Genomic DNA, 13576 nt, shown 5'->3' with positions numbered 1-13576 from the left:
GCATACACTTATTTGTACTGTTTAACCTTTCTGTAATATTCCTGACACTAGCATTTCCTCTGACGTCCTTAACCTGAGATACATTACTCCTCCAGCTCTGAGACTGGTATGATTTGCAAGGCTACGTAAACTAGCTAAACATCCACTTTTTCCATAGGGCAACTCTTGATGCAGTACACTGATAGGGAAATACATGTTACAAAGAAAAAAAAAATGACATTAAAACTTAATCAAAACTATTTCCTTCATTCCTCTTTATATCATTTGGCTACTTTATTTCTACCACACTTAAATGCTGGTTTATACTTAGAAGGTCCATCTCTGACATCAACCAGTTGTTACTTGATCTTAGCTTGTTCAGATGAATTAGTGAGGAACTCTCCTGAATTACATTCTAGAGATAATAGAAGGCTTCATAAAATGACAAGTTAATGTGCGTGGAGAATATTAGACAATTAAATTGCTGTGAATCATCTATTGTAGCATGTCTCTATATGATTTTCTGATATTTTCTTTGTAGTGCTATGTTTATATATGTCATTATTAATGAAAACAAAGGTTGGAATCATAGCTCCCCTACATTCCATTTCAGCAACTGGATGAATTCAACAGGGTTCAAACTTGAGAATTTTGCAAAACAGTGAGATTTCAGATGGTTCTGGTTTCTTTCTGTCCACATCAGTTATAAAAAGCCAGTCTGTTAAAATGTCTCAGAATTCTCCAATGAGATTCTGATTGTTTTTTTGTTTTCCTGTAATCTGTGTAGAGATATATATGTTAAGCAATTTGTGCTGGAGTTCATATTTTATATGGGTACTTAGTGTAACTTTCAAGTATTCCTTGATGTATTGTACATACTAAGTAACCAAGTTAAAGACATAATAAATATAAAGTTTAGAAAATATTAAAAAACTTATAAATAAATGGAACAAATTCATATTTACCTTTGAATAGAGACTATCCATAATAAAAATGATAATACTGCCAAAATATTATATATAATACAATCATTAGCACTCTCCATCCCAAATCAGTACATTAGATAATTTAATACTTTAATGCTTAGATTTCTTTGGTACCTTAACAAACCCAGATTGGCTCTTATTCACCATTTAGGAAGTTGGAATTATGGGGGAATTGGCTTTCCTGATCTAGAATTATATTCTTTATCCACTATTATAAAGACAATTACTTTATGGCAAATAATAATTACACTGCCAAAAGAAAAGAAATACAGGACAGTATTTGTTTAAAATCCAACCATCTAATATATGCTCATCATAATAAGATAATTAACAATAATTTTGGCTATTACAAGATTATTTATTGAAAAATCAAAATCAACTAATAAATTCTTCTTACATCTCCATGACATTGGTTGATTTTAGAAAGTATATATATATATATATATATATATATATATATATATATATATATATATATATATATATATCCAGAATATAAAGATTGATTATTCTTAACATTCCCTATTGCTTGTACAGAAAATTATATAAACACTTTTAATAAAACTGCAATGTCTGCTTTTAAAGAAAAAAATCTATTATTTTGGCATCAGTTGATGGTCAAAAAAAAGTTATACCCCAGGATTCATGAAGTTCGGCGCAAAGACAGTTTTAGCCTTGCGCCGAGCATCCTCCTTACAGATGGTGCAGCAGCACCACATGAATATTTATGAGGGCACGCTGCTGCACCCTTGACATGCACAGGAAACGTGTGCGAGTGCAAAGGGTGTGGTTAAGAGCTCTACAGAGGCGTAAACATGCACCCACAGTTGCACAACCTACTATGCTTACTATTAGAGCTCGCCTCTAATAGTAATCAATTAATTCAGTGTCCGTGGATACTGAAATGTATGCTAAGCATACAAGAGTGTCCACGAACACTGAAATAAAATCAAAGTAGTAAACACACAAGCATGTAGTGGAATGTTTAGCCCTGTCCCTAGAACTATCACAATTAGAATCTCCCGTGTCACTATTTTACATTTGTATTGCTTCATTATAGAAAGTGTAAGTGCAGCGCAGCATGTTTGTGTGTCACCACCCCATGCTTAGCGTAGCTTACACATCAAAATCATCCAAATAGAAAAGAACATGTGGAATCAACGTTAACGTCAATAGTGTAGTGGTTAGAGCATCTGCCTAACGAACAGGCATGCACAATTCGAGTTTCGCTATAGCACATATCATTTCCCATGTGGAATGTGTATATGAACATATTTATACATCCTTTTGCTGTATAACCTACATAATAACATGTAAATGTGAACTGGAGTACTGCATGACATGTTTAACTAATGTCATTCAATCAAAGCGGTAGTGTCATAATGAATAAGGCACCAGTAAGCAGGTGTAAGCACAAATAAGCAGTAGAAAACATATATAAGTACTGGTAAGCAAGTCTAAGTGTGTTTGCGTGGGTGTAAGCAGTGCCCATACACATTAAGCATAGTAGAAGCTAACCAAATTTAACAAACTGTAATTGGAAGTTAGCACAGCCTACCATCGTGCAAACATGCACACACCAGCTCACAACTGCTTAAAAGTGCTTTAATCACTCTGTATCCAATGGCCCTTGTTCTGGCAGTAACTAAATAAATGGCCTCTACAAAGTCAAACCCAGGACCCTGCACATCACAGCCAATGTGATATACCACTAAGCCATGGCAGATATACATAAATCTGATGTTATCACAAACATATCATCCAGCACAGTCATGCAACAGCATAGGAAATGTATATAATTATGTAGATGTATGTGCATTTGTATGTACAGATATATATATATATATATATATATATATATATATATATATATATATATATATATATATATATATACATATATATATATATATATGTGTGTGTGTGTGTGTGTGTGAAGAATGAACGTTGTGACAATAAAGCATACAAAAAGAATGAGAAGGGAATTAACAGCAACCCCAGTATTATTTAGTGTTGTCAGCTTATGTCATATCAAGCTGGGCAGGGGTGAGCAAATCACTGCTACCCACACCACAGGCAGGACACTACCAGTGGGAGCAACATTGTTGATCTGCTAAGTCTACTTTACAAACAATCACAGGGTAGTCCCTGCTGGGACTACCCAAAAATTGCTAGGCAGAGTGGTCTTCCGACTATTACACAAGCAAGGGCAGGTATGTTCAAGGACCAAATGGTGGGAGAGCCTGATGATACATGGGTTGGTACAACATACGTGTAGGGTCCCTAACGTTGGGGAGAGGGCAATGTGTGGAGGTGTGTCATGGCTGTGATAGCAAGGGGAGAATGGATGGTTTGAGTATATGTCGGACTCTGGTGGGTTGGAGGAACCATGGGTATGAAATTATGGATCCAGGCGTGTCAGGGTTGGATGGCCTGGTTCTAATTGGACCGCCCCATGGAGGTCAGCAAGTTCGTTATAAGTATATATGCATAAACACACATGCATACATCTATATGTAGAAGTCCATTCCCTGTAACACATTCATTCCTTTTTCAGACATAAATAACATGAAAGTGCCCCTACAAACCTCAACAGTAGATAGAATAATAGGTTGTGCATAAGAGAGAAGGGGCGAATCTGCAAAAATGCAGAAGTGTGTACATTGTCCGAAGTCAGTGCTGTTCTCAAAAAATCAAATGTGAGGACTTTCTCACACATGGAATCATTCCTGTGATCTGCCTGCTACTGCATCACCAATCACTAAACCGGTTCTATTTGTAATATAATTTCGCCGAACACGTACATTATTAGCTCTCATGTGTAACGTGTGCGTTACCACATAGTCATAGTTATTAATTTATTGTAGTGTCATGTTAATGGGTGTAATGATGTAATGAAGTATAGAGTCTAATCTTGAATTAAAGACATGTGTGTCCCAGGTGGGACAACCCAAAAATTGTGAATAGTGTCCTACTGGTCACTCATTTCACCAATGTGTGTGGACTAAACTTTTAGGATGTCTGAGGATACGTGGAGTGAGTCAATCCATGGACTGGGTCTACAGGAGTAGGGAGTGGCCAATGTGTAGTGGTGGTGTGGATTCACCGTGTATCCAACTGGAAAATGAATGACTGCTGTATCAGTGAAATGCTGGGGTGGGTGTTTGGGGAACTAGGATCCATGGGTATATGGGTATATATGCAAATGAAGCAGCACAGCAATAGTGTAGTGGTTAGAGCATCCGCCTAACGAACAGAAATTCTCGTTAATCCCACTGCAGCACATACCATTTTCCATTGGTAATCTGTATATGAACATATTTTGACATCTGTCTGCTGTATAACCTGCATAATAACAATTAAAAGTGAAAAAAAAACAAAGAAATCCAAATGGATAAACCACCACTCAACTCTTAAAATAAGAAAAAATAATAAAACAGCCACCAAGGACTAAACGTAGGTCTCCACTATTTTAATAAAACACAGAACCAAATAACTAAGCACTTTCACCAGGCATAAACTGCTGTAAACATTGTCTGGAATGTTATTTCTAGCTGCTTTACAGTTTTCAATGATTTGAGATTCGATGATATGAGTTTTCGACGATTTGAGTTTTCGACTATTTGGTCTCGATGATTTGAAATTCGATTAAATGATAATTCAATGATATGAAGTGGAACCATATATATATATATATATATATATATATATATATATATATATATATATATATATATATGTGTGTGTGTGTGTGTGTGTGTGTGTGTGTGTGTGTGTGTGCGTAGATATACACAGATATACAGCTATGATAGGAAACAGCACACAAGAATGACATATGTTCACAGGCTATGCCAATGGAAGTGTGGGGCCCAAGCAAGAAACATGTTACACGTAGCATTACCTCCCCCCCCCCCCCCCCGCCGGACAGAGGAAACATACACACAAACCCACAAACAATGTAAATAGTCCACTGCTCCCCAGACTACAGGCAGGATACAACCGGGGTGGGGGGGGAGAACAGAGTGCACCCATGAAATCTAATCTTGGAACAGACAGGAACATCCCTGCCCCAAAAATTGTCATATAACCAAAGGAAGCCGATACGATGACCATTCTGGCTGGTGTGTGTACATACCCGGAATACACGGGTGGGAAAGCCTGATGACTCATGGGTAGAGACAATGTACGACATGGGTCCCGTGGTAGTGTAATAATACATGTAAGGGACAGACCACTGCAGTGACTACGAATGTTGTGTAAACTACAAGGAGTTATTAGTGGTTAATTGAACTCTCTCTCTCTCTCTCTCTCTCTCACCCCTACCATATGTGCAAAAATAACTGATTTACACAACTCATTTGGTATGTCTACACTCCTAACCTTTGTTGGGACATATGTCCTATTAGTTTATAAATATTCACATGTGTTTCTATGCATGTGCCATGTTAAAATACCCCCATATTGGTGTCCTGTTGCCATCAGTGAAACCTGCATGTTGTTGTAATGGCCAATGTTTACCCATATATGCATGTGTTCTGCAACTATTTTATATCTGGTGCCCTGGGTAATGGGAATAACTGTGCATGCTGTTATAAGTAATCGTGAATGCTGTTGACTATTACTAACCCATACCTGCCTTAAACATGCTACAACATAGCTCGTATGGGAAGGCCGGTCCCAGCGGACCCACCTGTCCCACCTCAGCTGGCCATGGCACCGGGCACCAGCACATTTGGGGCACAGCCTGGGACCTCCTCGTCCATTGGCCCTGCACCACCTTTGGGTAGAACTGCTGTAGGGGATGGGGCTCATCCCCCTCTGGGAGTGTGAGTGGACAGGAACCTGTCACCTGTGGTACGCTTTGGGCCATGGTGCATAGGGAGCTTGACAGGGAGATTTGAGACTGCCTATGCCAGCTTGAGGGCCGAGTGGCACAACTAGAAGGTGAGCCTGCCCATCCTACACAACCCCCAGCACAGCCACCTTCTGGGCTGTGAAGGTGCAGTGGTGACTGCCCATGGGTGGGGACCTCAGTCCTACTGTATCCATTTGTGGGCTCATGGGCTTGCGACTTCCAAACACCCCTCCCCGTCCAAGGTGTCCCCCCTCACATGTGTCATATACCGCCCCTGTACACATCTTGTTTGTCTTGTCTGTCATCCTTCCCAACCTATCCTCCCTGATCATACCTACTCTCCTTCCTCAACTTCTCACTCTCACCTAAAAGTAAAAGAAAATAAAGGCAATCTGTTCCCACACAAAAAGCACGCCCCATACATAGCTGTCCATTTTGCACAAGTGTCCACTGGACACATGTAAACGTTTCTGACATCCCAACATACTGTTGCTTTCCTCACCCCTCTCTCAGGATTGTGAGTGTCCAAATGTACCACTGAATTTATTGCATATGCACAGCTGTTGCAGTAGAAGAAATGGACAGCTATGGACCTTCCTTACACCTTTTTGCACATCCCTAGCTACCTTGCCTACTGTCTTTCCTTCTTTGTGCCCATTTTTCACCACTTTCCTATCACCCCTTTTTTCTTTTCTTTTAAAGAAATTAGCACGGGGGCTAAGTGGGAATAAGCACTTTTAAGCAGCATTGAGCGGGTTACAGCCTGTTTGTGCAGGGGTAAGCACTGCCTACACAGGTTAAGCAATCAAGAAGGTAACTGAGTGTAAGGAACTGTAACCAAAAGTAACCACTGCTTACTGTCGTGCAAACCCGTGCAGACCCACTCACAACTGCTTAAAAGTGCCTTAATCACTCAGTATCCAATGGCCCTTGTTCTGCCCAGCAAAATAAACAACCTCTGCAAGGTTCGAAACTAGGACCCTGCACACCACAGCCAATGCAATTTACCACTAAGCCATGGCAGATACACCAAAATCAGATGTTATCACAAACATAGCATCCAGCACAGTCATAGTATAGGAAATGTATTCCATTATGCAGATGTATGTGTGTGTGTTTATGTCCATATATATATATATATATATATATATATATATATATATATACATAGATATAGATATATATATATAGCTATATCAAGAACATACCATGTGACAACAAAGCAGTAAAAAAGAAAGAAAAGGGAAACACCAGCAACTCCTGTATTATGTAGTGGTGTTGTCCTATGTAATATCAAGACTACCTCAGTCAGACATGTGTCATTAGTACACACAAACATTAAATACATTACTTTGAGCATTTCATTTACAGTAACAAAACCGGTCCTGTCCAATCATTATGTGAGAACAGTACTCTTGCAAGGTGCTGTGTGCAACATCATCATCATTAAAAAGTTAAATGGGGTAACCATAGAGGGACCGGTAGTGTCGTGTGCACAATGGGGTCATCTGCATCATGTGTACCTGGAACCTTTAGGAGTCATGTGCATACCAGGATCGTGTGCCTGAGAGAGGGGTGAGGACAACAGTAGTATGTTGTGATGCAAGTTACAAAGTTTACATGTGTCCAGTGGACATGTGTGTGAAATGGACAGCTATGTATGGGGTGAAAGTTGTTCTGGGAACAGATTGTCCTTTTGTTTCCATTTTCGTAAGGTGAAAGTAGGATGTTGGGGAAGGAGAGTAGGTATGCTCGTAGAGGATAGGTTGGGTAGGATGACAGACAAGACAGCACACAGGGGCAGTATATGACACATGTGGGGGGGCTACACCTTGGATGGGGAGGGGTGTTTGGCAGTCACAAGCCCATGAGCCTCCAAATGGAAACAGTGGGATGGAGGTCCCCACCCATGGGCAGCCACCACTGCACCATCACAGCACAAAGGTGGTTGTGCTGGGGGCTGTCTTGGAGGGGCAGGCTCACCCTCTAAATGTGACACTCTGCCCTCAAGCTGGCGTAGCTGGCCTCAGAACCCCTTATTGAGCCTCCTATGCACCACGGCCTGGAATGAACAATGGCTGACAAGTTCCTGTCTGCACACTCAGACACCTGTCACATCTTGGAATAGAACTCCTGCATAACTAGTTTATCACACTACAGCATTACACAGTTATAGTACACATTACAGAGATTACTGGGCTACCCCATCCACAAAGGTGTATTTCACAAGGAATGACATCAGCAGGGTTACCAAAGTAGGGCAATTTGAATTTCTTGCAAGTTAGTAGCCCAAAATGCATTGCTCACAAAACAGACAGTGAGATATATACAACTGACATGTGTGGGTATAGAACCCATGACCAAGATCTATATCATACTACTGCACGGAGATGGTATAGGACACAGCACGAGGATTACTAGGGAACTCATTCCACAGAGGTGTATTTGACAAGGAATGACATCAGCAGGATCACCAACGTAGGGCATTGTAAATGTCCTGTGAGTGAGTAGGCTATAATGCATCACTCCCTACACAGACATTGAAACACACAGAAAGCACAAAACTGCCATGGTTGTGGATAGAACCCTACCACTGTTCTAAATCACATTCCAGCAGCACACAGTTACCCAATGCACTACAGAGATTACTGGGATACAGCGGTCCCAGAGGTGTATTTCTAGGTGGGTGACATAAGCACCCTTGCCAAAGTTGAGTATGTGAATTGTAAGGAGTGTGCATACTCTAAAAAGCATTGTTTCCTTCTCAGGCAGACAGACACACACAGTTGGCAAATCTGGGATTAGAATATCTACCAAACTAGTTTATCACACCACAGCATCACACAGTTACAGGATGCACTACAGAAACTAGTAGGTTGCAGTAATCCCAGAGATGTATTTCTAGGTGGGTGACATCAGCACCCTTGCCAAAGTTGAGTATGTGAATTGTAAGGAGTGTGCATACTCTAAAAAGCATTGCTCCCTTCTTAGGCAGGTAGACAGAAACAGTTAGCAAGTCTGGGATTAGAACACTTACCAAACTAGCTTATCACACTACAGCATTACACAGTTACAGGACGTGCTACAGAAATTACTGGGTTACAGTGCTTCCAGAGGTGTATGTCTAGGTGGGTGACATCAGCACCCTTGCCAAAGTTGAATATGTGAATTGTAACAAGTGTGCATACTCTAAAAAGCATTGTTCCCTTCTCAGGCAGACACACAAACTGTTAGCAAGTCTGGGATTAGAACACCTACCAAACTAGCTTATCACACTACAGCATTACGCAGTTACAGGACGCGCTACAGAAATTACTGGGTTACAGCACTCCCAGAGGTATATGTCTAGGTGGGTGACATCAGCAGGATTGCCAAAATAGGGCATTTCAAGTGTACTGCGAGTTGTACATGTCTTTTACCTGTGTGTACCCGCTGCGTACTGTCGCAAAAACACATTTACACCCACTTATAACTGCTGAAAAGTGTCTTATTGAGTCCTAAACAACATTATCAATAACCCTTGCAGGACTTGAACCCTGGACCATGCACACGAAGGTCGCCTGGTTTACCACTAAGCTATCTGGGTTGTATACATGTTTTATGGTTTTTATAATACATATTTTACTACAGGTATTCCACAGTACTGAAAACAAATGGGACATTCATTTTGTGTACATATGTACAGTACCCTTGAAAACAGAGGCAAAGGCAACTTTTGTTTTATAGCATTTAAATCTTACTCAGTTCACCAGAGAAGGGATGGTTGTTGTGTATGTGGAGTTTGGGGTGGGGGATGGTGGCTAAAGAAATGTACCCTGGGGATTGTGGAGTTTGGGTGGGGGAATGATCGGTATGGTCATACACCCCGGGGACCAAATCTGTGTCACTGCTCAACTGTGGCACAGGAAAATAATATACCCAACAGTAGTTGTTTTTGACTGTCTATTCTTTTCTATTCCTAACTATGTAATAATTTGTAGACTCCACTCACCACAGATGACTACCATGGTATGCAGCATGTTAAAAGTCATGATACATGTGTATGCCTGGCTACAGGGTAGTCACACACACATAAACACACACACTTGCCAGTATTGTGCTTACAAGTCTTGCCTATGTAAAGGTACAGTTGTATGCAGTTGGGGTATGTGCCACAGAACCCATACAATTATACTTACTCTGATTCTGCTTCTGAGCTGGGTGACATCACAGGACTGATTACTTGCAGTGGGGAGGGGGGAAAAGGGTGGTTTAGCAGATGACAAGGATAAAGGCCAGTGCAAAAGGTGGTTTCTCTTTGGAAAGTGGTAAAACCCACTGTCATGACAGGATGCAGACACAAATACACACACACAACCACACTCAGCCATTTGCTGACACACACACACACACACACACACACACACACACACACACACACACACACACACACACACACACACACACACACACACACACACAGTTGCCAGTGCTAGGATCAGAACTCCTGCCTATCTACAGATCACTATTACATTAGTATGTGGTTACAAGACACGACACAGAGATTACACATTTTAAGGTAATCAGAATGGCCTTCTAAGATTGAGGACATTAACAGGGATACTGACAGTTAAGATGTACATAGCTGCAAACCTGTGTGTTTAAAGTAGGAGTCCATTACAACCTGTATGAACAAACAAGACACATCATCTGCAGGTAAGACATAGGTTGACCTGAGAGGTATAGTTGTAGCACAACAAGCCCTGAACTGGCGTATGTCCATCTGTGGAATGGACAACTACTATCACTATACAGGTTACAGTGTTTATGCTCATACACATGGAATCACAGGAAGTGTTTGGATGCATTGACTACAATTACACAAGGTCACAGTGGGCATGCTCACACACTTAGTAGCACAGGGCCATAGGTTCATAGGTTCATAGGTGGGTACTAGGCTATCTGCCCGAAGGCATTTATAAGCCTAGCCAGAATGTGTTGGCTTTTTCGCCCCTTAGATTAGTGCCCTGTGCCTCTGTCCAGCAGAGCCACTGAAGTGATCCCTGAGGTAAACTTTCTGTTTCCCATCCACTTTCTTTTCAAGGAGCTCTGCCTAATGTAGATTGGGATCTTGTTCCAAAGCATGGGAAGTCTCTGGGACAGGAATCAATCCTCCAGCACGTCCTATTTATTGTTGTGGTGAGGTTTAGATCCCTAGAAGTGTGGCTCAAGGGGATAAGGTTTTCTTTAGGTGGAGCATGTCCATCAATTCTGGGTTGGACATGGCCTTGTTTGTCAGGCAGAGATCACCTCTGAGTAGGCGGTATGCAACCGAGTACAACTGGAGTTTCTTCAGATGAGCTGCATAGGGCATCTGTTTGAGACCAGTGATCCTCTTGGTGAGGTACTTCTGTGGTCTTTCCAGCTGTTGTAGGTGTCTTGTAAGGTACATCCCAAATGGGGCATTGTACTCTATGATGGGTCTGATGAGTGATGAGTAGAGGGGCACAATGACCTCTTTTGATCTGGATGCGAACCCTTTTTTGATTAGGTGGGCCATGTAGAGGGATTTTCTAACCACTTTGGCAATGTGATTATCAAAGGTGAGATTACTATCTACAGGGGTCCCCAGATCCCTTATTACATCTTCCGTATTTAGGGGACTACCACCTATGGGTAGTTTGTGGGTACTTTTTTTCCAAAGGGGATGACTATGCACTTTTTGGCATTTAGCTTGAGGCCATGATTTTGACACCAGGTATCCGTCTCAGTGAGACCCTTTTGGAGGATGTCTGTGTCAGCTGGAGAGTCAATTATATTTCCTAGTTTGCAGTCATCTGCGAACTTGGTCAGCCATAGTCCTCCTGTGCTTACCTGTACCTCTGAGAAGTATATGCTGACCAGGAGGGGTCCTATGACTGAGCCCTGGGGAACACCACTTGTAACCGGTTTAGAGTCAGACCTAGCTTCCACAACTCTCACCATGTGGGTTTTGTCCATGAGCCAGTTGACAACCCATCTTGTGATGTAGGGATTTATGTTCAGGCTGGTGAGCTTGTCTATAATACCAGAATGGGGAATGGTGTTGAAGGCCTTAGCGAGGTCTAGGTAGGCTGTGTGTACCACCTTTCCCTACTCTCCTTGGTAACTGTCTCAAAGAAGTCCACCAGGTTTAGGAGGCATGATCTGCCCTTAACAAAGCCAAACTGGGTAGGGTCCAGTGTTTGGAGTTCCCAATGTCTCTGTTAATGAATTCCATGATGATGCACTCCATAGCCTTGCAGACCAAGCTAGTCAGGCTTATAGGGCGATAGTTCCGGGGTCTGTTGTGGCTCCACCTTTGTGGAGTGGAATAACCAATCTATGGGTATGTAGTCTGTGGAGAGGCTGAGTTTGAACAGTGTGTTTGGGTGAGGGGTTAGTTCATCTTTGAGCTCATGTAGGACGCAACCTGAGATACTGTCCAGTCCCATTGATGCTGTGTTTTTGGCATTGGAGAGGGCTGTTTTAACCTGAGGGTCTGTGATTTCAGGAACTCTACATTCTTCTGGTATGGTTATGGGCCCTTTTGGGGGTGAGAGGGGGGTGAAGTTTGTGCTGAACCTGTCTGCTAGGATGTTGGCGATATCGGTCCGTTCAGTGTATTTTGTGTCATTCTGCAGATCTAAGCATTGCCACTTAGATTCTTGACATAGCTAAAGAATGCCTTGTGGTTATCTTTGGAGTCCTTGGCAATTTTTCTTTCAAAGCTCACCTTGGATGATTTTATGAGGGAGTGTAGTTTCTTGCCGATACTGATCAGGGATGTCTTCCCTTCTTGGGATTTTACTCTTTTCTGTACTAGTTTCCTTCTTCTATTGTACAGCTTGTTTATGGCAGGAGTCCACCAGACTGGTTTCCTTTTCTTGGAGGAGTGAGTCTTGGTTTTGCTTGGGATGGCACGATCCATGCATTCTTGTAGCTGCCCATAGAATGCATTAGTAAAGGATTTTGCAGCTTGTATAATGTTATTCTTCAGCATGGGGGCTTTGAAACTTTCCACCTCAGTCTTAAATAACGTGAAGTTTGCTTTTGAAAATTTTTTCACAGTGGTTTTCTTGTCCGGGGGGGGGGGGGTGTGAAATATGGATATCCAAAGTGATTTGTTTATGGTCAGATCTAACCAGCGAGGGGTTGACCTCTGGTGTGGAACACCGGTCGCCCATGTTGGTGATGACCAGGTCCAATATATTGTCACCTCTGGTGGGAGTGCTGACCAGTTGAACCAGGGCATTTGAGTTTATAAATTCTAGGAAAATTTGGGCAAGGGAGTTAGCACTTGAGTAGTTCTCCCAGTTAATGTTTGGGTAATTGAAATCACCCAATATTAGGGTGTTTGGTAGGACCTTTATGTTTCCCAGAAACCCAGAATGGGGGTCCTGGGACATGGTGGGTGATCTGTAGCAAGCTGAATTGCAGTTTTGCCCATTGTTAGTTGCACGTGGATGATCTCTGAAGCATCGTGCTGTGCCACTAACCTGGAGGTGTGGGTATCCTTGATGAATATGGATATGCCCCCGCCTTTTGTATTTGGTTTGGGTTCTGTGGCTGAAATGTATGGTATGAGTTTTGCCTGGTAGTACTGGGGTGCTCTCTGGAGCCCTAAACCAGGTTTTTGTTACTGCACATATATCAATTTTCTCCATACTGAGGAGGGACTTCTGGCATTGAGTAGCATTACCCTCAGTTTTTTGTTACTTGTGCTATTTACGGCAGTGGGTTTGTCTTTTGAGCCTTT

The sequence above is a fragment of the Protopterus annectens genome, chromosome 3.part0 (genome assembly GCF_019279795.1).
Source record: "Protopterus annectens isolate FY-2018-M chromosome 3.part0, PAN1.0, whole genome shotgun sequence".
NCBI classification, from domain to species: Eukaryota; Metazoa; Chordata; order Ceratodontiformes; family Protopteridae; genus Protopterus; species Protopterus annectens.
This window is presented reverse-complemented; position numbering follows the sequence as displayed.